This window comes from Ambystoma mexicanum, chromosome 6q (genome assembly GCF_040938575.1).
Source record: "Ambystoma mexicanum isolate Mex_15411 chromosome 6q, UKY_AmexF1_1, whole genome shotgun sequence".
In the NCBI taxonomy this organism is placed as follows: domain Eukaryota; kingdom Metazoa; phylum Chordata; class Amphibia; order Caudata; family Ambystomatidae; genus Ambystoma; species Ambystoma mexicanum.
This window is the reverse complement of record NC_090937.1, coordinates 129,822,729-129,847,181: the sequence shown is the minus strand read 5'-3', so window position 1 is coordinate 129,847,181 and position 24,453 is coordinate 129,822,729. Positions and strand designations below refer to the sequence as shown.

General features: G+C 46.1%; 1 protein-coding gene across 2 annotated transcripts in view; it reads left to right on the top strand.

Moving 5' to 3' along the window:
- Nucleotides 1–24,453, top strand: part of GRID2 (glutamate ionotropic receptor delta type subunit 2) — a 2,892,146-nt gene that overhangs the window by 2,599,308 nt on the left and 268,385 nt on the right. The window lies entirely within an intron of this gene.

The following is a 24,453-nucleotide window of genomic DNA, read 5'->3' as shown; positions in this document are numbered from 1 at the left end:
ATCTGTGCGTGGGGGTGGCAGCGCTGTTTCTTTACAAGAAACACTGTGTGGGAGAATGAAAGGTGAGCATGTGTTCTCTAGACAGAAGACTCAATAATACTTCATTTCCTTCTTGTTTTCCCTATACTATCATTCCAGATCTTAAACATGTTATGCCTAAAATAGGGATTATTCTCTGTTAAGTGAAACGAGACTGCACTGCACAGGGGTCCAAGGCATCTACCCACCTAAACAGAAATGTAACTCTGTTTCTGCATCATTTCTCCATGGGGCTCAGGATGGTCTCATTGCGCTGGCAGCGGGACAGGGGGAAAACAATAATGGATGCACTCGTCTGTTTGTCTGCTTCCTATAGTACGGATGACCTGGGGTTGCAGGTATTTTACTTACAAGCAATTAGCAGACATTGGGCCTCATTATGAGTATGCTGGTCCAGTAACAATGTACAGGACCGGCACAATCCGAGTTCTGCGGGCGGATGCTGTCCCTCCTGCCAGGTCTGACCTGCGGGCAGAACGGCACCCGCTCGCAGACTTTGACGGAAGCACCGGCACTGTTGTCAACGCTGCCGTTGCTTCCGTCCTCCCCATTCCCATTGAGTCCTATGGGTAAGATCACATATAACCGTCTAATACCTGTTCTCCTCGACCCCCCCTTCAAACCCCCATACCCTCAAAGAATAACCTCTAGTGAAGAGTTAAGCATGACCACTCATTCTGAAAATAATCACCCCTGAAAATCATCATACTATATTTATGTTTTGTTACTTGCTAGTTCCTCGATATTTGAATAGCGCAATTTTTACGGCTTTGAAACGCTGTGGGGTGAAAGGTCCTTCATCAGACCGTAGTCTGAACCCACAAAAAATTGAAAAAATGTGTCACATAGCAAAGGTAGTTCTAGCTTCAAGTGACTGCTGAATCATTGGCAAAGATGGCCACTGTGTGCACGGTAGCCCCTTGCATGTATTGCGATTATCATGAACTCTTCACTGAATGTTGGTGTTCAATGGTTTGAGAATGGGTTGGGGCAGTGGCCTTGAGAACACCACACAAAAAGGAAGAAGCACAAGATGGGCCACATGATGAATAGGTGGGAGAATTGTGGCAGGCACATTTTCTTTGTAAGCCAGTGAAGATTATATTGAAGGTGTGCTGCAAGGATTTTCAAAGTCAGAGAGGCTGGATCACATGGTTTTCGTGTCTTTGTGCACATCACCTATGCTACATCACCATGCCATGCAGTGCTTTGACAGTGGTGGAAACCGAACAGTAGACAACTTAACGCATAAGTGAAAGGGTGGCAGCATTCACAGTGAAAATGCATCATTTATAGCAGTCATGCAGAAGTTTGATTCAGCAATGGAAGTTCCAGGGTGTGACAGGTCTGCCTAATCACAGTTTGTACACTTTGATGCCCAGTCCAGGTGAGTCACAGTCCAGTACTGCTGGTTCTAGCATGGAAAAGTGCCAAGGACGAGTATGCTCACCCTTTTTGCATAGACTTGCATAATAGCCTGGCAGTTAAGGAGTTAATGTCTGAATATGGGGTATGTGTTCAATCAGATTATTTTGGAAGAGATATAGCAGAACAGTTTCCAATGTAATCCCATCAGTGTAAGAACATAAGGGCATATGGAAACATGAGAAGCTCTGGTAGGTCACGTGAGACTGCAGTTGGGTTTTTAAAATGTTTTGCTGTTCCTCTGTGTAAACGTAGATGCTGCTCGATCCGGGGTCTGCAAACTATAGCTCACCAGATGTTTCAGACAACAAACAACTCCCACCAGCCCTACCCAGTATAACCGATGGAGGGGGATCATCAGTGCCATGATTCTAAACATCTGGGGAGCCCATGGTTGCAGACACCTCGGCTAGACAATGATGCCAGGTGTTCTTTAGGAAAGGGTACAGCGTGGAGTAGAAAAGTTCACCTTAGTGTGCATATTGGCAAACATCCTAAAGCATGGTTTGATAAAAAGTAAATCCGGAAACAACCACACGCCATTGCACACAATTTGGAAGTGGTGAGGAAGGCATGGAAGGAAACTCCCCTGGAGAGGATGGGTCTGAAATTCTTTCAGGGGAGGCTTGGACTCTGGTTCCTGTTTAGATGTAAATAGAAGTTTATAAATGGCCATAGTGCGAGAAATGTTCCCAAGAAAATGATGGGCCTCATTACAACCCTGGCGGTAGCCGTGACTGTAAAACAGCCACGGCTGCCGCTGGAGTTGCATTTTTTCCAGCACTCAGAAATGGGCAATTACCGGGTCATTACGGCCTTGCCAGACCCGGTATTTACATATTCCTGGCGCCTGAAAAGAAATTCTTCCCCATTCCCATTTGAGCCCTATGGGGAAATGCTGTGCTCGCGGATGCCTTTCATTTTGCCAGGTCAGACCTGGCGGACTGAAAGGCACCCGCAAGCAGAACTCAGAGTTTGCTGGTCCGGATACAACGGTACCGGTAATCTTACCAGCAAACTCGTAATGAGGCCCGATGATGTATTGGATTTACTTTTTTAAATGAAAAATCTTGAAGTGTATTTTGTATGATCAAATGTGTTTTGTACTTATAATTGTCGGTAACATTTCATTCAAACATTTAATTTGAAATAAAAACAAAGGAGTACAAAAAGGGAATTCTCACTGATGCAGATAGCGAGCAGGTGCTCCGCCCAGAACATTTTCTGCGGGCTGGTGATACTCTCTTCTTCCCCCTCCGGCTCATAGAAAAATGTCTATTGAGGAAACCCATTGACATGAATTAGTCTCTAGATTGTGGAGCGTTTAGTAGGCTCACTGTATTTTTTAAATGATGTGTATATTTCAAGCTTGTACATCTTTTAAAGCAACTCTCAGTCTATTTTAAAACCTAAAGTCACGAGCGAGTAGATTGAAAACCAAACAAATTGCAGAAAAATGCATCCTCAACAGGTCGTCCAATTAGAATGTTCCCTTACCTTTCCCTTTTTCCAATTGGAGAAACAAGTTACCTAAGGGATGGCTCTGTGGATGCCATCCAATATAACCCTCATCTTATTATTAATTTTAACAACATTGGTGTACTGCGACCATTTACCTTCCAATCACCCTCTTATTAAAGGGCTTCTGGCAAGTGTATTGAAATAGCATGGATTCCACTACCAGATACCAGCTTGGCTAACTTTCCTTACATTTCCTTAAATTTGGAAGACTATTGACTTGCTTGCTGCAGCATGCATATGTCCCGATAGCTGTGCAACGAGGAAGTACATTTTCCTCGTATTGTTTGGCCTCTGTAGCCTGGCCAGTGAGATGCTCACCTTTTTACCCACCAATGAAAATGTAGGTACTGCTGCATTATTTATTTATATGTATAGATCGGAGGAATAATGTTCTTTTGATCACAAACAACGTACAATAGATAAGAAATCAGAAAGATTGAGGGGAAGCAGTGAGCTTCTTATAATGGGGTGAGTTTGAGGGACATTCTGACCAAGGATAGAGGGGAGTAAATGGAACAGTTACCGGGGACAATACATAAGTCGAAATAGATAGATTAAGGACAACCAACATTGAACATTTGTAATTGCTGGTAGGCGGTATGGGAAGCTGTGCCCGGGATGTGACCATGATGGGTGAAGTGCTAGAGAGGACGTAGAGGTAGTGAGGGACAGAGGCAGATTAGAGTGAGGGAAACATGTTATCTAGCAGGCAGGTGAGAGGTTAGTTAAGAGGGTAACTTGGACGTGAGGAGGTAGGCTTTTAGTTTGATTTTGAACAAATCCATGTGGACTGTTTCTTGGATGTCCAGGGGAAGAGAATTCCATGCAAGTGGAACAAGAAGAGAGAAAGAGAGGAAGCACAGGGAAGGTGAGGAGCCACAAGGGTAGTCGAGGAGGCAGAGAAGACTTGCAGAGATGGATAGAGGATAGATACAGCAGTTCCTTACCATGGATAGATTTGTGAATCAGGAGAAGAAGTTTAAATCTGGCCCTGTCTTGCATCATCAGCCTTCCAGCCCAGTGATGGTACGAGGAAGTAGGTGTGAAGTGAGGAAGTTCATAGAGGGTCCTGGAAGCGAAGTTAAATTCAAATTGTTAACATCTATTAGCAAATGGCATGGGAAACATTGACAAATAAATGGAGCCACTAGTCGCGTGGTATTATTTAATGACAATCAGAAGATACATGGACACCTTGCCTAGTTCCTCCAGTCAGCTCTATATAAGAGAACCTCCCCATTGGCATAAACACGCATCCTACAACAGTGGTGTAAACCGTAACTAAATCATGAAACCCACACATGTCATCAAATTACAAAGAAACATTATTTAAGCAATATGCCCCAAGCCGCGGACCATTACGGAGTCAGGTAATCCCCCCGGGCCCATAGTTACATGCCCTGACTCGGTAAAGGCCCCGCTGCTAGGGGCATATTGCTATTAGTACCCCGGCCTGCAAGACTGGGTATTAATAGCAATCATTTTCTGTTCCGAAATGCTGCAGCGTTTCAGAACAGGAAAACAAAAAGAAAAATGACAAAAAAATGGCCATCCGTTTACGTTTCCATATTGGCCATCGGAAGCGGACGCGCTGGGGACAGAGTCCCCAGCGCGTCCAATCTAAAAAAAAAACTAGGTAAATTGGATTGGGAGGGTGTTGAGGGAGTTGTTGGGGATATGAGGGCCAGGGGTGGCCAAAACACTCACCTGAATCCCCGGCAGGGGAGGATGGCAGCCTCCAGCCCTGCGGAGGCTTGGTTGGATTACCCTGTTCTGAGCCTCTTCATTGGCTGAGGGGTTGCCACACTCCCCTCACCAGGGACGTCAATGAACCTAAAGCTTTGAGGGATTCTCTGTGAAGTATGGACCGGGCAAGTGCCAATCAAAATCTTTGTTACATTCTGGTTGACCCTCGCCGGGTACTAATTTACATTATCTGATGCAAATTTGCCTTTGAAATACGTAAACAGACCTGAATCTGGCAGTTCTACCAGAAACCTTTCTGGACACCTTACCAGTACATTAGAGAAGAACCTACATGCCAGGGGGAGTGCTGAGACATCGTGAGAACTAGCAAACTCGAATGTTTCATTTCCTGGTTTGGACAGCAGAACGATGAGTGCATCCAAGAAAGTACTTTGTATGCATCCGGCCTGCTGGGCGAGCAATAAGATTAAAAATATTCCCAATAGTTTGACTAGTAATTGTTTTTTAGAGGGCAGGGATGTCACCTTATTAAGTTCTAGCAAAGTGCCATAAACTGCTGCAATGTAATCAGGCTGCCACGTTGGATCGCAGCCTGTCCCAGGTCCACTGAACATGGAATATTATCAAAGCAACTTTTAAAATGCAATCAACACTGCGTCCAACATCATCTCCAAAACCGTGGTTACTTGAGATGTTGTTTTAATTTGTAATTTTTAATTTGTAATTTATTTATTTGTAATGCGCAACAAACCCGAGGGTAGGAGGGCGCAGGAGCAGCAAGGTTATTCAAAGCTTAGTTACACTTCACATAGCATTGCATTGCAGTATTTACAGTAAATTACCATCGGGTAGAAAACAGTTACAGCAATCATGATAAAGACAAGGAAGTATGCAGGTTACAAGAGTATATATATTTACAAGGTGGGTATGCAGGTTTAAGAGTAAACTTATTTACAAGGTGTGTACCGGGTCTGGGTAGGATGGGATTAGCAGTCATTGTTCTTTATCCAGTCTATGTAGTTGCGCCTAAAGTGTGAGTAGGTTTGGGGTGTCCTTAGTGGGGGTGGTAGGGAGTTCCAGTGCTGGGCTGCTTTCACTTGGAAGCTGTTGCCCCCCATTTTGGTGCGTTTGAATCTGGGGACAGTGAGTAGATTGGCGTTGGAGGTTCTGGTAGGTCTGTTGGACAAGTGTTTGCTTATTCTGTCGACTAAGTAGCAGGGGGCGGCGTTGTTGAGGCACTTGTGTGTAAGTGAGGCTACTTTGAGCATGATTTTGTCTGTAGTTTTGAGCCAGTTATGGGCTCTCCTAGTGTTGGAGATGTGTTCTTTCTTGGGGATGCTGAGCGCTGCTCTGAGAGCGTTATTTTTCAGCGTCTGTATTTTGTTGATGATCTGTTTGCTAGCTCCTACGTAGAGGGCATTACAGTAGTCCAGTTTTGATAGTATGAGGGCTCTGGCTAATGTAATGCAGCTCTGGGTGGATAGGAAAGGTTTGGCTGCTCTTATGAGCTTACATGTGTAAGCCGTGGAGGAGGCCAAGGAGCTGATCTGTTTATGGAAAGAGAGGGAGGAGTCAATGGGCCTCATTACGACCCAGGCGGTAAGTTACCGCCTGGGCCGTGACTTTACCACCATGGCGTAAACTACGTTTACGCCATGGTGGTTGGCGGACTTACCGCCCCATTCCGACCTTGGCGGGGCGGTAAGTCCCCAATCCCCATTTACCCTTCCCCATTCCCATTTTTGCCCCATAGGGCATAATGGGAGTGGGGAAGGCGTTAATTACGCCACCGTAAATTACGGTGGCGTAATTAACTCCATGGTCCCTTAGCGCCATGGATTTTAACACCTGCTAAAAGCAGGTGTTAAGTCCGCCATGGCGCTAAGGGACCTCGTACTCAGGCGGTAAGGGTCGGCGCTGTTTACGCCGCCATAAAACCCTTACCGCCTGAGTCGTAATGAGTGTCAATGTATACTCCCAGGGTTTTTACTTCCTTGGCTACTTTAATTAGGTTTCCGTCTATTCTGAAGCTGGTGTAATTGTGGTCTAGTTTGGCTAGGTTTGCAGTGGATCCAAGTATGATGAGTTCAGTCTTGTCATCATTCAGGCATAGACTGTGTGATGCCATCCATGCCTGGATGATGAGGTACACCCTGTTCACCAAGGCCAAATCATGGTTGTAATCTCCCGTCAACGGGATGAGGATCTGGGTATCATCGGCATAGTTAGTGTAGGTGATACCCAGACCATCTAGATCATCAAACAAGGGCTTCGTGAACACGTTGTACAGTGTAGGTGAGACGCAGGAACCCTGGGGTACTCCGCATGTAATGGGGACGGGGTCTGCGGCCGCTGTGGTAGAGAAGACACGCATGGATCTATTGCTGAGGAAGGACTCGATCCAGCCGATGGCTTCTTTGGAGAAGTGGGCCGCAGAGTCGAGGTGATTGCATAGGATTTTGTGGTCGACCAGGTCAAATGCTGTGGATAGGTCTAGGAGGAGCAGTAGGGCAGTTTTCCCATTGTCTCTCAGAGTGTCGATTTGAGCCTTCAGGTCGATAAGGGCTGTTTCTGTCCCGTGTTGGGGTCTGAAACCTGATTGCCGAATACCGAGTAGATGGTTTGATTCGAGGAATTTTTGTATTTGTTGGTAGGCTGTCTTGTCTAGAATCTTGAGCAGGAAGGGAACGGTGGTAATGGGTCTGTAGTTGGTGGGAATGGACGGGTCGAGGGAAGGTTTTTTGAGAAGGGGAGGACCCAGGACTCTTTGAGGTTGCTGGGGACGGTGCCTGAGGAGAAGGAAGCGTTGATAAGTCTTGTGATGAATGGCGAGAGGTCTCTTGCCGCATCTTTAATGATTTGAGGGGGGCAGAGGTCGCCCTGACAATTGGATGGCTTTAGACTAAGGATGATTTTTTCCACTTCTAGAGTGGAGACCTTAGAGAAGCTAAAGCGGGAGGGGGTGGGCAACGAGAGTTGGGGCGTGGGGCGCGGGGTCGTGTTGGTAGGGTTGGTCTGTTTAGTTAAGGATTCTTTCTTGTTTTTAGTTTTAGTTTGGAGGTTTGTGATTTTATTGTTTAGGGCATTTTGGACACTAGTGCACCATTGTTTGTCCTTCACACAGGTGTCAGGAATTAGCACTGGTGTTTCCAGTTCTTTAATTATTGTGAATAGCTCTTTGGTACTGGAGTTAGATTGCGCGAATCTCATGTTGTAGGATTCTTGCTTGGCAGCTATAATTTCTTTTTTGTAGTTGGATCTTATTTTATTGAGTATTGATTTATTGAGGTCTGTGGGAGATTGTCTCCAGGCCTGTTCCTTTTTGCGTTTTTCTGTTCTGAGAGTTTTAAGGTGATTAGAGAACCAGTGGTTGAGGTGCTTTTTGGGTTTGCATTTTCTTAGTTTTGAAGGTGCAATGGAGTCTAAGGCTGTGCGCATGATTTTGTTATAGCCTTCGACGAGGTCATGGGGGTTGGGGGTGGCGGGGAGTTGGTTAAGTGTAGGGAGGATCAGAGGGATCAGATTTTCCACTGTGATCTTTTCTTGCTTCTCGTGGGAATGGCAGAGGCTATCTCGTTGTTAATGATGGGGCTCGAGGCTTTGAGGGTGAAGGAGAGTAGGTGGTGGTCGGACCAAGGTTGGGGGGAGTTGTCAGTGATGGCGGCCACGCAGTTGAAGTCTGCGACCCAGTCAAGGGTTCTCCCTTTGTTGTGGGTGGGGCCAGATACTTTTTGGGTGAAGCCTAATTCCGATAGGGTATTGTTGATGAGGGTGGCGTGGTGATCTTTGGGGTCTTTAAAACCTAGGTGGAAATCTCCAAGGAGAAGGCTCTGGGAGGAGTTTTTCAGGTTGTTAGTGAGGATGGTGCTAAGGTCTTCCTGGAAGGATCCTAGAGGTCCGGGCGGTCTGTAGAGTAGGTGGATGGATATAGTTTGGGATTTAGTAGTGGGCAGCTTGGCTGTGAGTGATTTGCATGATGGGAGGTGGGTAGAGGAGTCGAGTCTGATGTTGAGATGTGTTTTGGCAATAATAGCCAGGCCACCACCTCTTGATTCTGTCCTATCCGCTCGGAGGATGGTGTAGTCGTGTGGGATGGCTAAGGAGAGGGCTGGTCCGGTGGCTGTGTGGAGCCAGGACTCTGTTATGGCTAGGAAATCTAAATCTGCTGCTAGAATAAGGTCCGCTATATCTGTAGCATGGGCTATTATAGAGCGAGCGTTAATGAGGGCTCCTTTTATGGGTGCGTCTCTTGTCTTAGTGGGGGTGGTGGTGGTGGCTGTGTTGTCGGTTTTGTGTCTGGACGTAGTAGTTTGTGGGGTGGGCTTGGGTCTTTTCATCGTAAGGTTGGCACAGGTGCTAGCGAGATAGGAGCAGTTGGTGAGTTTGTGTTGGGTCAAGTCCCTGGCTCGTGGCTCGTGCAGTTTACGAAGTCTGGACCGTAGTCTAGCGTTTCTTTCAGAGAAGCTGCATGGAAAGGGAGGTAAGGGGTAGCATGATTGTGGGGGGAGGATCTGAGGGGGTTGGTGGGGTGGTGCAGATGGAGGCCAGGATTAGGGTGGAGCTAGATGGGCAAGTGAGATTAAAGAGGTGGAGAATAGTTCTCAGCAGTATTGAGTAGGTGCCTGGCAGGAACATTGTATAGGTGGTCTGTGCTAACACAGTGGCTGGGTTCAAGATACAAGGTAAAGTGAAACAATGTCTAGGTTTACGGTGCAAGGTAGGTTGAAACAATGCCTAAGTTCAAGATACTAGGTAAGTTTAAACAATGTCTAGGTTCAGGATGCAAGGTAAGTTGAAACAGTGCCTAAGTTCAAGATACTAGGTAAGTTTAAACAATGTCTAGGTTCAGGATGCAAGTTAAGTTGAAACAGTGCCTAAGTTCAAGATACTAGGTAAGTTTAAGCAATGTCTAGGTTTAGGATGCAAGGTAAGTTGAAACAGTGCCTAAGTTCAAGATACTAGGTAAGTTTAAGCAATGTCTAGGTTCAGGATGCAAGGTAAGTTGAAACAGTGACTAAGTTCAAGATACTAGGTAAGTTTAAGCAATGTCTAGGTTCAGGATGCAAGGTAAGTTGAAACAGTGCCTAAATTCAAGATACAAGGTAGGTTTAAACAATGCCTAGGTTCAGGATGCGAGGTATGGTAACACAGGACTAAAGGAGCATAGTAGACTGAGGCAATGTCTGCAGGTGTACAGGGAGGAATGTCGAGGCTAGTCTTGCGTGCAAATGTGTGCCTAGAAATACTTTAGCAGTGATAGGCTGGCTCTAAGTACGATGCACTGGCTACGACAACATTAGCAGTATGGCTATAATGACAGTCAGCGATCAAAATCAAACAGGAAAGCAAGGACACAGTTAAGATGCAGTGCATTCGTGATGCACGGCTAGATACAATATTGTCTTTGGAGCCGACATGGGATGATGAGGTGGAGGGTTCTTAGCAGCGCGCGGCGTTAGCGACCATGTGTTCAGTTCGGCGGTTGAGCGGTCAAGGCTGTGCTGTAGCTAGGAGGGAGCGGATCAGCCCGCACAGAAAAGAGGGTTGCGCAATTAGGGGAATAGCAGTACCTGGCTGACGCCGGTGCTGGAGCAGGCATGCACGGCCAGTGCTCGGTCAGGCTCAGTCAGATGGGGAGCCTTTGTCGGTCGCCTTCGTCGTGCCGGCTTCGCCTGCCGGTTCACCCGGATTGGCTAAGGTGTAAAAAGAAAGCCAATCACGAGGCAACAGGCTTCTGGGGCTTCACAGTGGAGCCGAATGAGTGGAAGAGGATGCGGCGGCGGCCATCTTTAAAAGGCAAAAACCTTGTGTTTTTGCTATGTCGAATCGAGGTGAAATGGACTTTGTTTCAGGAGTCCAAGCAGCACAACGGGCTAATGTGCTTGCTGTGGATGCACAAGCGGATGGCATAAATTGAAATAAAAATTGTGCAAATTAGGTCGTGGAAGGCGCGGATGCCTAAATGCTAAGGTGTAGCCTGCAGGCTTACCTATGTGCATGCAGGTCCTCAGGCAGCATGGGGCTGCTCCTGCAGCTGGTAGGAGAGGGAGCTCCTGCTCGACCTCATAAGGGCTTCTGAGACATCCAGGCTCAGTCAGATGGGGTGCCGTTTTGTTTTGTTTTTTTACTTGCAGTGAGTGTATGTTGTGTAGCACAGGAATAATATTTGAGCCGAGGGACGCACTTGCATTGAATCTCACATCTGAATGGCCTGCAAACGTTTAAACAGGTATTTAGGGAAGGGGTGCATAAGGCAATTTGCGTTAACAATATTGTGACCTTGTAACACGTGATCTCATTGATCTGACGTTCAACAGACTATTGTCCGTAGATAATAGAGGGGGGGGGTTGATAATAATATAGTAACTTTGCACACAGCTGGAGTCCAGGATACTGTTATATGGGTGGATGTGTATTGAAGATGTATATTCTGGATGCCGAGTTACACAGATGGGAAGCTTGGGTTTTAGCGTCATGGAGACCCATCCAGTTACATGCTGTTCACTCCTGGACGCAGCTAAGTAGAGTTGCATCTCAGTAGGATCCTAAATCAGAGATCCTGTGAAGATACATGAGCTGTGTCTCATCAGCATGGCAGCATGGATGTGGAATTTCCCATCCAGGCGGTGCAGCGTGACTTGCACTCTCTCTGTCTCCATGCAAAATGCTGACTCAAAAATATGGAGGCGCGTGTTCCCCATGCATCCTCAAACAATGTCATTTAATGCATGGGCTTTGATGATGAAAATGATTATTATTATTATTATTATTATTATTATTATTATTAGAGGCTTACCCTGCTATTATAAAGACAGTAGGTCCCCCACCCCCTCACCCACCCAGGCTGACACTGGTTTGTAACTGTTGTTGTGTGGACAATGTGTAAGTAAAAATTGAAAAGGCATGTTTTTCATTGCCATTTGGAAAGATGTTTAACAGTAAACATTGACATTTAATTTAAGGATCATCAGCATGTTTATCTTTAAGGTTCTTATTTACGACTTATATTTTACAGCTTTAAATGTACTTACAGATAAGGTCAATAATAAGTATGCCAGGCACTTTTGTACTTTTCCATCTTCGGTATTTGTTTTGCATTTATTAACACATAGAGCTCTTGATGACACATATAGCTCTCCAGGACACATAGGTCATTCCATGACACTCATTGGCAGGATAGCTCAGGGGCAACGTGCTCAAGGCGACACGGTGCGACTCAGCTTCGATCCCCAGGTCCGCGCAAGCGCGTTGTAATTAACCAATTATAATTATAGATATACCTGCCAATCTAGTGATGAGACTCCAAGGCGGATGAAAGCCAGTGGGGGTCATTCCGACCCTAGCAGTAGAGGGTTAATGGCACCGGTAAGGATGCCGGTGCCGTTAACCCCCTAACGCCCTATTACGAGGTCCCTTAGCGGGTCCCACCAGGACCGGCTGGTTTTACCAGCCTGTTTTAGCGGGAACCGTTAAGGGACCATGGAGCTAATAGCTCCTTACCCATTCCCGTTGAGCCCTAAGGGGACCAAATGGGAATAGGAATGGTTTTCTGAATGGGGATTTACCGGGACCTCTAAGGTTGAAATAACCCGGTAAGTCCCCATTTATTGAATCCGGACCCGGACACGGGTTTGGAGGCAGCCATGGTGCTATTTGCACCATGGCTGCCTCCAAACTCGTAATGACCCCCAGTATTTTTGTTTTCGGGGTTGAAAGCCCATTGAAGTGAATGGAGGAGTTTGGGGCTTTCTGTGAGTGTGAACGGAGCCCAGGGCGGGTGATGCACACAAAATGTGAGTGAGCTGAGAGGTATGCATCGATCCCTCCATGACATATAGAACCCTCTGCCAAACGGTGCTCCTGCTCCCCCATGTTGACCTCCTGTCTCCCGCGGAAAATATGACGTCATCACCCCCGAGCCCTGTGTCCAGTAAACCAAATACATGAAAGCGTGATATCCAGGCGCTTCTTACGGTAATGCTGGATTTGAGGGTTTCTGAGACTTTGGATGTGGTTGTCTTTCATTATGCACTTAATACATTGCAATTCACCCTTTTTGAGCTTCTAAGTCCGGCTGTTGCCTGTGTGATTATGAGACACGACACCACTGTGTGTTTAGTGCATTGCCGAATGAGCTACACCCATCACTGTAAACATCCATTGGAACTGAAGAAAAATGATACATTTTCATATCATTTGCTGTCAACCTGCAACATGAATCCGTCTGCACTTGATTACATATATTTTAAAAATTAACAAGTTAAGCGACTGTATAGTATGATGCATTAGTTTTTCTTTATTAAATCATTTTTCACGTAAAAGGTAAAATTTTCTAAGCGGCAAGGTGAGCGGTGTGTTCTGTAAAAGTAAAATAACGTCCACCATGTTTCTCTGAATAGGAAATACCTTGTATATATCCATGCACGCAGTGAGTTTAGACGCTAATGTCAGCTGCAGTCTCTTTTCCACACCCCTAAGAGGTTTCTAATGTGGAAAGTTGTGTGTTGTGAGCGGGATGCAGAGCGCAGCCGTTGTGCAGCCGGTCTTCTCCTGAAGTACGAACGATGAGCCCACTTCTGGTCCCCCTGCCAGAAGAAAGCGCAAGAGCACTTGATTACAAAGGAGAGCAGGCATTCAACCATCATTGGGAGACAACCAAAGGACAAGACTTTAATGGGCCGCCATCTTGCTTTGAGCACTGCACAAGGAAAAGCAAATCCCCTTTACATAGTAGGTGAGACAGAGACCTTTGACAGTCCGATGGAGCTGCAGGGCAAGGGTTGGATCCATTATGCATTCACCAATGTGACTAAACTAGACACTGGGCCTCATTATTTACAGAAAAAGTGCAGATTGCATAGAGGTGAACGCCTGTGTTTACACTTCCATGCAAAGCAGTTCCATCCATGCATACTGTTTGACACGTGGTGGAAAGCAAAGTGTAAAAACAAGCGAAATCGCCCTTTTACACATGTGTCGCTATGTGTTTTGGTGACAGAGCAAAGGCCTCTTGTAATTAACGGTTGCAGAAGCCACTGTATCATGGACTCACCATGAAAATGCCATGCTGGTGTAAAACGGAAGATGTTTTCAGACGCAAGTGGAATGCATGACAAAAACGGTCATCCCTGTCCATGCCCGCACACCGCTCGCAAAAATATCTATAACTGCTGCGCCATAAAAAGAAATGTTGTGAAACAGCCTTACAACTTTCAAGCTGTTCTTTAGCACCTTTTTTTTTTAATACTGCTTGGTACTCGAAAATGAGCCCGACAGTTTGACAGCACAATGCATTCATGCCTAGACCAATCAGATGTGTTTTTAAAAAGCTGGCATGAAGATTGCAAGCACAGTGCTCAGTGGGTGTGGTGGCCCGCCTCCGGTCACCGGGGCGGGCCACTGATGGTGTCGGGATCACCGACAAGTCAGCTACGCTGGGGGCACCCAGCAGACTGAGGGCAGGGAACACCCTGCAACCTCCGGATGAACGGACCAGGTATCAGCTGCTTGGGGATCGCCGCAAGCTGGGTAGCCTCAGCACTGGGGTCACCCGGGCTGAGCTGCTCCTACAGGCCGCGATCACGCAGCAACAGGCACTCCAATAAATGAGAACAGACACAAGGTGCCACTTCCTGGGGCTCTGCTGCACTGCCTTGTACGTGCCATGACGCTCTCTCCAGTAAAAAAACACTAGACCCACACATAACATGGGGGGTCATGTTACAAAAGGAGGTAATTGCATGCAAGAGACCACGAACATGATTCATGGAGTTTTTGCACCGTTCAAAGTGACTTTGCGCTGCTGAAAAGTGACATTTCACTACCGACACAAACCCTCTTTCATGGAACTGTGCAAAGTGTATTTTTGTAGTGCAAAGTCAGTGCAAGGTCATTTTGTGCTGCAAAAATGACCACGTGCCCTGCCTCATATATCCACCTTGGATATCAACCAACAACCTACAGATCTGTAAAAAAGTGGTGGAAAATTTGGCTGTAGTAGTGCCACCAGATTTATAACATTTTTTATAGATCTGGGGTATTAACAATGAACTACCAAGATGTCGTAACCATCTGCTCAGTTTGTAGAGTAGAAATAGTCAACGGATATAGTCATGTGAATGGCCATACAGCCCCATACATTGAGAGCTGTGTTTTTTTTTATGAAACACACTTTGTGTTTTTTACGTCACATAGTGGATTGCTTTAGGCAGTCTTTGGGGCATGGTAGGGCCTGCTGTCGCAGAAGCATAAGCAAAATGGTGAATGTCAGAAACACCTTTAAGAGAGTGCATTTGAGGACGGTTCCTGGGAGCCTCTCTCCAGACATTCCTCTTTGCTTCTTCCTTCTCCCTTCCGCTTCCTTGCTGATCTCCTGTCTGTCAATGCACTGGTTACCTAGCTACCCTCAGAACCTCGGGCCCAGGTCCCTGCCCCCCAGTTGCACACCCACAGTGTCGCCTGGCAGCATTGCACTTTGGGGCTGTATATGTACCCTATAGTCCCCTTATCTGCATTGTCAAAGTACCTGCTGCCTGCACTTATCCCTTTACTGCCACTTGTTGGATGCACTTCCTTTTTATTTATATATTCTATTGCTTTGTTGTGTTTTGTAAATCATATGTCCTGCACTTCTCCCCCTCCCCTTCCCCTGGTGCTTCTCCCCCTTTCCCCTCTGTGCACTTGCGAAATCTCAATGTCACTGGGCCTAGTAAGATCGTTGCCTTGTTCCCCCTTGTTCCCTTCCCATGCCTCGTTGCGCTTTGTTAAACGCGTGTATAGGTGCGCTATGAATAAAATATCATATCATATCATATCATTGTTTGAAAGGTCTTAGTTAAATTGAGCATTGTAAAAATAAAAAGTGTCATTGAGGGCCTTTTCTGGGGCATGACAGCAGGCAACACTTGACAGCAGTCAATGTCATCACTAGAGGGAGTCATGATATCTGCAACAAGCAGTACATGCGATCTATTTGCCAGGAGTAAGGGTTGGCAAATGTTTTTTATTTTTTACTAGGGCAGATCACGTCTTTGCACCAGTCCAGTGAAAATTGAATTCTACAACTTGAGAAATGTTCTTACAGAGATCTGACAGAGTTTCCTGCAAATTCCACTTTCATATGTCTTGAAAGCCTTCTTAATATGCAACACCAAAATCAGAGTAGTTTCAAAACACACTTCTCAGCATGCTGCTTTAACAATCACCTGTTATGTAGACTTTGCATGCACAAAACACACTTGTCCTTGTTATACACGTGAGCCTCTCTCATATCAGGTCGAGGCTAACCCTCATCATAGTGATGATTAGAATGGCCTAATACTTGGAACTTTTAGTGCGGTGCAAAGTGACTTTGCACTCGTGCAAAGTCACTTTGCACTGCCAACAAACACCCTGATTCACAGAGCGGTGCAAAGTGTACTTTTGTGGAGCAAAGTCACTTTGCAGTGGAAAACTTTGTACCAAACTAAATGGGAGGTGCAAAGATACTTTTGTAGTGAAAAGTGGCTTTGCTCCACAAAAATACACTTTGCACCACTATATGAATCAGGGTGTTTGACCAGTGCAAAGTCACTTTGCTCCACGCTAAATGTTCCATGAATTAGGCCCTTAATATCTAACACCTTTAATGTTTTGTTTGAGTCCACCAGATTGACTTGTATGCCCCTGCCACTCTCATATGGACCATCAGTGTCAGTTGCATTCTAGTGGGAGCGTGGAACATCCAAGTGAGACAGCTAGGTGTGGCCCTGTATGTCTCCTTTAAGCTCATCAAGAAAAGAGCCAAGGGCGAGTGTGACAAATGGGGTTATAGCTGGTGATGATGAATAGAACATTTTTGATGCCACCATTCCCATGCAGGACTGATCAAGGACTAGGTGGAGCTCCACAAAGAAAGAGGAGGGAGCAAACACTACACCCCATACAGCAGGTGGTGATAGATTGAGGTACCCCGTTCTCAGTAAAAGAGGAGGATGAGTAAAAATGAGCACGAAAAGGAGCAGGTAAAGACTAAACTACATATTCCAACACAAACCACACGTAATGCACATGGAGGTGGACTTTGTGGGGATGTCACTGAGATAAAACTAAAATGACCTCTGGCAAGTCTCAGACTTCAGCCACTTCACATTATAGAGCCTGGAATCTCATCAACATTGCCAATATAAGTTCAACAGTGCCAACCAGGACTCCTTCGAGTCATGCACACCTGGATTCCAAAGATACAGCAATCAGCTTGCAGAGTAGTTACAAAGCAGCACAATCATAAACGTAAATGGTCATCCAGTAAATGACTTTCTTCAGAATCAGCTACACTCCTCAGACTGGGGAGGTGTCTTGAGGGTAAAAGGAAACAGACCTATGATTTTGCCAGCTAAATAGACCCCGCCAAAGCCTCAGAAGCTAGAAGCGGACAGTTCTTAGAAGTGAAAATACTTTTTTTAGGGATAAAGTAGAATGTTCTACTCATTTTTTTCAAGGACTTATTTTCTATGCTTAGGGAATCATCCAAGTCCACCTTGTTAACTGTACATCCTTCACAGGTTCTATAAAAGGAACCTCGCACATTTACTTTCTAAGGCAATCATTATGATAACATGTGAGTTTCCACCTCCTTGCTCTCATGAATTTCCAACTTTGAGCCCTGTAGGAATCATCAACACTGCCTGAGGGCATTCCAGGGGGATATTCCACATGTGTGTAACTCCTCCTTCGAGACTGCAATAATTGCAAAACTTCGGAAAGAGTATGGTGCTAAGCCTTTATTAAACAAAAGCAGGGCGAGACCCCCGTAGACTAATTGTAGACCTTTGTCAGCATTATTGTTCCTGGCTAAGCAGCTTGAGTGAGTAGCCCTAGCCCAGAGCCACACTTCTAAACAGAACAGTGGCCTACTGGATATGGTTCCTCTAGATTTGTTCCCCCGGCTGCATCATATCCATGTTCAACTTATTGCAAAAGGAACTGTATGATCAAGACACATATAGAGGTATGCTGCATTTGTCGGTCACGTTTGCCACGCTTGACCACCGTCTTTTGTTGAGTCAGCTGTGAGGTCTAGTTGTTGGAGGAATGGTCATTACCTGGATTAACTTAATTTTAGTCGGTAGTGTTCAGGCATTCACAATTTCACCTTTTACATTCAACTTTTGACAACTAACCACTGGCACTTTCCCTGCTCCTTTTTAATGATTATACCCAACCACTCGCCAAATTAATTAGACCTTGCAATTGTTCCTTTTTGAAAAAGACAGGAGACAGACCAATCTTTGTCAATGTTACTGGTGGTCAAGACCTTACGTCATCCAACCTAAGAGACGTTTTAACCTCAATCAAATCCAACTATATGAAATCACACAATGGAAAAGCAGATATACTGGTTGTCAACACAGCATTAATGTCCTGGTATTCTATCGGTTGGCCTAATCAATTTTCATAATGGTGATATATTTGTTCTACAGGGCACCATCTGGGCATTCTGATGGGCAGTGAGTTGAAGGTAGTGCCACTGATAACCGCAGTGGTGTGTTCATGTTTCTACCATATGAGAGTGTTCAGATGTTTGCCCACCTAATTGTATTTCCAAACAAAGTTCTGGCAGTGAATGCATGTATGTCATCAAGGTTTCATTTTGGGACCAGCATTTATCCATGCCTCAAGTCCCACCATCAACAGGTCCCAAACATGTCATTCATGAAATTAACAATGATGCATACATTCAAGCACAGGAGTGCTGTACACCAATGAGTAAACTGTTCTTTGTCCCCCTATGTATTGTATCTCAGATAGATTAAAGGGAAAATAGAGACCACTGACATCACCATTGGCATTTGTATTTGGATGCAACTCTCAAGACATACATCAGGATTCTGGATCATTTATCTGGATCAATGTTATGATTAAAAAGCAGTGTGTGTGTGTGTGTGTGTGTGTGTGTCCATGTGCACACATGCGTTTCTGTGCTGTATTTTTAACCCTCCTATTTCTGTAGCGCTAAACTGAAAGCAACGTGATGCCATCTGTCATTCATTTAATGTAAGCCATCATTTTAAGATTCTGCATTTGTTTTTCTGCTGACTGACTTCCATGTAAAATTGCAAGCTGACGTCATACAGTTGGACCACAATATAAAAGATATGGATGTTTGATATGAACGATATTAAATCAATGGGTCAGTGGAGACAAGGTGGAATAAAGATTTGTGGTATGTGATTGGTTATCTAAAAATGTAACTGTGTAATTGTATGGTGCCTAGGGCAACAATGCCATAAAATTCTCAATGATTAGACACACCAGTCACAGAAGAGGAAGTCACGGAAGCCATTAAACGCCTGAAGACGGGAAAGGCCCCTGGGGATGATGGTTTCACGCCTGGTTTTTATAAGACATTCTCCGCACTCATTGCCCCCTTCCTTGCATCCTTGTTCAATCACATCTTTGACACAGGCCAAGCCCCCCCGTCCTTCTCTCAGGCCCTGCTCGCTGTCATTCCAAAGGAGGGTAGAGACCCCAAATATTGTAACTCCTATCGCCCCGTCTCTCTTCTCAACATTGATGCTAAGGTATATGCTAGAGTCATTGCGGCCCGGCTTGAATCACACTTACCTCGGCTAATACACTCCAATCAAGTTGGCTTCGTTATTGGGAGACAGAGCATGGATACCATGAGGAAAACACTTCACCTAATTCATGAAGCACAGGGAATGGGAGGGGATCCGTCTCTTCTGTCATTGGATGCCGAGAAGGCCTTTGATAGGGTGTCATGGGACTTCTTAGAAAGGGTTTTGGTCTGGAACGGGCTCGGGCTGAAGCTCCGCCGCCCAATCAAAGCACTGTACACATCCCCCACAACATCAGTGGCAGTGAACGGAGTGGTTTCCCTTGGAAAGAGGAACAAGGCAAGGCTGCTCATTGTCTGCAATACTATTTGTACTGTCCCTTGATCTGCTGGCGCAGAAGTTAAGGAACAATGGTAAAGTTAAGGGAATCATAGTGGGTGATCGCGAGTATAAACTAGGCCTCTACGCTGATGACATTTTACTACACCTAACTGATCCCCTGAATTCTGTCCCAGCTGCGATCGATATAATCGAAGAATATGGCGAACTGGCCGGCCTGAAAATTAACACTGGAAAGTCTATCCTCCTCCCAATTAATAAAAGTAGAGACTCTGAGTCGGAGCGCTTTGCCCCTCTAGGAGTAAAGGTCAGCCTCTCCACACTCCGATAGCTAGGCATCAATGTTACACGCAACTTGGATTCCCTATATGAGGCTAACTTCCACCCTCTGTCGCTTGTCCTTCAAAACGACATCCAAAGGTGGTCCAGACTCACCATCTCCTTGCTGGGCCGTCTAAACGCAATAAAAATGGTGATTGTTCCCAAAATACTTTACTTGTTCCAAATGCTCCCCATCAAAATGCCCCAAGAATACTTTATGGATACTAGAAAGTCCCTCTTAACCTTCCTGTGGCAAAATCAAAAGCCAAGAGTCCCCAGATCTTTGCTCCAGCTTCGAAAAGACAATGCAGGGGTAGGCCTCCCGGACATAGAAACATATTATAGGGCAGCCCAGCTGCGTGTACTTGTTCTGCATGTCAGGCAGCAGTCAGAACCGCAATGGATAGCCTTGGACAATTACCATCTCCGCCCTTTCATTCTGGGTGAATGGCTATGGGTTCCGGGTCCCTAGCTACGCAATAGTGTCAAAAATCACCCCATTATTGGAACGATATGGGCAGTATGGAAGCCAGGCAAGAAAATGGTGGGAGTTACAACATGGCCCTCTCTGTTGGGACACCTCTGGTCGCCAGGGATCCGGGATGCAATCCCGGACCCAGGGAGCTCTGACACCTGGTATGACGTGGGATTGGAGAGGGCTGGTCAACTCTGGAGGAATGGCACCTTCATTACTATTCAGGAGCTTCAGGAGGCACTTGGCATAGGCTTGCTTTCGGTTTTCCTCTACCTTAGACTCAAGGGGGTGATGACAAGGGTGATATGGAAAGATCAGCTACAAAGGAACCTCACCCCGTTCAAGAGAATTCTCGACACCTGTACGACCTCTAGAGGTTTTTTTAGTGCAATGTACTCGGCGCTGATTGAGGTCGATATTACACCATCCCTCACACTTACGAAAAGATGGGAATCAGATATGGGCAGGCAGATTTCACAAAAATTATGGTTACAAATTTGTAGACCAACGGCGAAATCATCTATATCCTGCCAATATAAATTGCATGCCGTCAAGTTGATGCATAGATGGCAGCATGATCCGATCCGGCTGGCTAAAATGTACCAAGGGGTAAGCCCACACTGCTGGAGGGGCTGTGGGAAGCGAGCAGACTATTGGCATATGTGGTGGGGATGTGAGGTGGTCCAAGCTTATTGGTCAGAGGTTCTCAGCTGGATCAAGGAATTGGATGAGGATGTATGGGAGAAACAACCACTCCTGATTTTGTTCGGCCTGGTTGAAATGGACGACGCGGCCTTGAAAGCACCCAAAATGATACAAGGCCTTCTTATGGCCGCAGGAGCCTGTCTCACCATGGCTTGGAAGAGACCCAAGCTCCCTAGCAAAACAGAGTGGTTGGGGGTTGCGCTGAACATATACAGAATGGACAATCTGACTGCGGCCCTGCAGGGGGATCGCACCACAGTTGAGAATGCATGGTCTGAATTTTGTGCTAAATATATCACATAAACAGAATGGGCCTCATTACACGGTAGGCGGTGAGCCATGGCGCTATTAGCGCCATGGCTCATGCCGGTAAAATACCGGCACCGCCTTGGCGGAAAGGGGATTTACCGCCCCATTCCAAGGTTGGAGGGGCGGTAAATCCCCTTTCCGCCATTGCCCTTCCCCATTCCCATTTCTGCCCCATAGGGCTCTATGGAAATGGGGAAGGCGCTAATTACGCCACCGCAATTTTGCGGTGCCGTAATTAGCTCCGAGGTCCCTTAGCGGGTTGGATTTTAACGCCTGCAAGAAGCAGGCGTTAAATCCTCCAACCCGCAAAGGGACCTCGTAGTACGGCGGTAAGGGTTAACGGTCACCGTTGCCATTAACGGTGACCGTTAACCCTTACCGCCGTCCGTGTAATGAGGCCCAATGTGTGCAGAGCGTTACTACACCCAGAGATAATCTATGCGAAGGTTCATGTTGTCTGCTATGTCGATTTCACAGGTCATTTTGTGCTCATGTGTCCTATGTTATGTATATGAAAATGGTTCTAATGTAACATCTGGTGTCTTCTAGCCCGTCATACGGCGACATGGGAATTGGGGGCAGGGGGGTGGGGTGTAGGCAATTGGTTTCCACGCTGCTACTGGAAATGTATGTGTTCCACAAAGACTTTGTATGTTCGATACACGGTTGCTGTTTTTTGCAATAAGCTTTATCAGTCTTGTTGGTGGAAAATGCTTGTATATGATTACCAAACTGCTACCTTTTGAAAACTAATAAAACTGAAATTTGAAAAAAAAAAATTCTCAATGATGTCAATGTCGTGAAGCTGACTGGCATGAGCATTACAAGGATTTCTGGATCTATATGAAAGGAGTCTTTAAACAAAATATATATAGGGAGTGTCCGTTACCACAAGTTGATTTTAGTGGGATATAGTTTGCAAGTCTCATCCATATGGAAAAACTGCATCAAACATCCACCACAAACTCATTGCATATGCTGTAATTTATGGTAACATTGTTTTTTACCCACGGAGGTAGGGTAGTTACAGGGCCTATGGTAGCAGCCCTGTAGTTACGGTTAAGTTGCTCAACTCATAGAAAGAGCACTGTTTGTGTTGCTTATAACTTTGCCCCCCAGTAAGAATCCTCACCAAACTTTGCAAGAAAAGTATATGGCCACCCTTGGAATGATTATGCAAAGTGTGGTGCAGTTTTGTCAAGAGTGGGCAGTGTTATAAGGGGTAGCAACTTTTTTCAAATCCTCATAGACACAATGAAAATAAAATGTGTCCCGCCTAGAGCCCAACTGCTGAATGGATTTGTACCAGACTTGCGCTAGGACCAGCGGCTTCGTCTCGAAAGTGTGTGTTTGCATATTTTGTATAAATCCGTCCAGTAGTTTTTTTTTTTTAAATGGGCAAAGTAGATACAAAAAATATAGTGAAATCTGAGTCCGGTCCGGAGACTCTTTTCCTGATTCAGAGTCCAGGGAAAACTGTCGACCAATCATGGAGCTGCTCGATGTCTGCAAACATCAAAAACACACGCTGATTGGATGTTCAATAACGTGAGGTGCGTAATTGTTTTTAAACGGTTGCCATGTTGGATTTGCGGACATCGCCGCTGACCACAGACAGCACAGTGTGCAAAATGGCTGGAAATTACATTTGGGTTTTTTTTGTGGCCGAACGAGGTCCTGCGAAGGGTGGGGGGAGTGGGAAAAAGTTGACAGGGAGTTGTTTTTATAGGTGCAAAAAAGCAGTGCATGTGCCGCCACATTTGCTGTCATTTTTACTGTCTGCAGATGTAATTCAGAGTCCAATGGTTTATGGTCTAATTTTATTGTGGTGGTTGTGCCAGTGTAGTTAGATGGCCTGCCCTGTGCTACGGTGTCCGCGGACAGCCACGCTATCCGCAAACACTGCATGTGCCATCCGGGTCCTTTAAGGATACCAGGCATGGAAAGGGGACTGTGGTGACCGTGAACATCGGGGGATCAACCAGTCAGGTGGTGTGGTTGTGGTTTACAGAAAGAGAGGGTAGCAAGTGTTTTCTTTGTTGCGTGCAGTGAAGATGTCTGTAGCTATGGCTATGAAGAAGCATAGTCAGCTTCCACGTCCGAGAGCAGGAGCTCCCCTCTCACATCAGCACATTGACTACTGCAGCACACCTATGATTTCTAGGTCATCTGGTCAGAGGTAAGCCCCTTTGGCTATTTACTGCTCTGCCCATTGAGACCGTATTCGCCTCAATCTTGTCACCTACTTTATGTGGGCCAACGTTAAATTGATCCTCCAACTGATGCCCAGTGAATACAGCCTGTAACCGTAGCTGCTGCACCGTGATCTAGGAACCCGGTGCCTTCCTTGCCATCCGCGATGACCATTCCAAGATGGCTGACGCAGGCACCTTCAGACCTGGTTCCTTTGTTGTGGAGTCGAAGTAAACCCATTGGCTCACTACAGTCATTTGTAGCCTATAGGAGCGAGCCGCCTGGCGAAGCCGGCACACCCCCAAGGCAAACACTAGGCCCCGTCCTAGGCATCACAGTCAGCTTCCACGTCCGAAAGCAGGAGCAGGAGCTCCCCTCTCACCTCAGCATGGAGACTACTGCAGCACACCTATGATTTCTAGGTCATTCGGTCAGAGATAAGCCCCGTTGGCTATTTACCGCTTTGCCCATGGAGACCATATTCTCCTCAATCTTGTCATCTGCTTTATGTGGCCCAACGTTAAATTGATCTTCCAACTGATGCATAATGAATACAGCCAGTAACCGTAGCTGCTGCACCATGATCATGGAACCCGGTGCCTTCCTTGCCATCTGAGACGACCATTCCAAGATGGCCGACACAGGCACCTTCACATCTGGCTCACTGCAGTCATTTGTAGCCTATGGGAGCGAGCCGCCAGGCAAAGCCGGCACACCCCCAAGGAACACACTAGGCTCCGTCCTAGGCATCACAGTCAGCTTCCACATCCGAGAGCAGGAGCAGGAGCTCCCCTCTCACATCAGCACGGCAACTACGGCAGCACACCTATGATTTCTAGGTCATCCTGTCAGAGGTAGGCC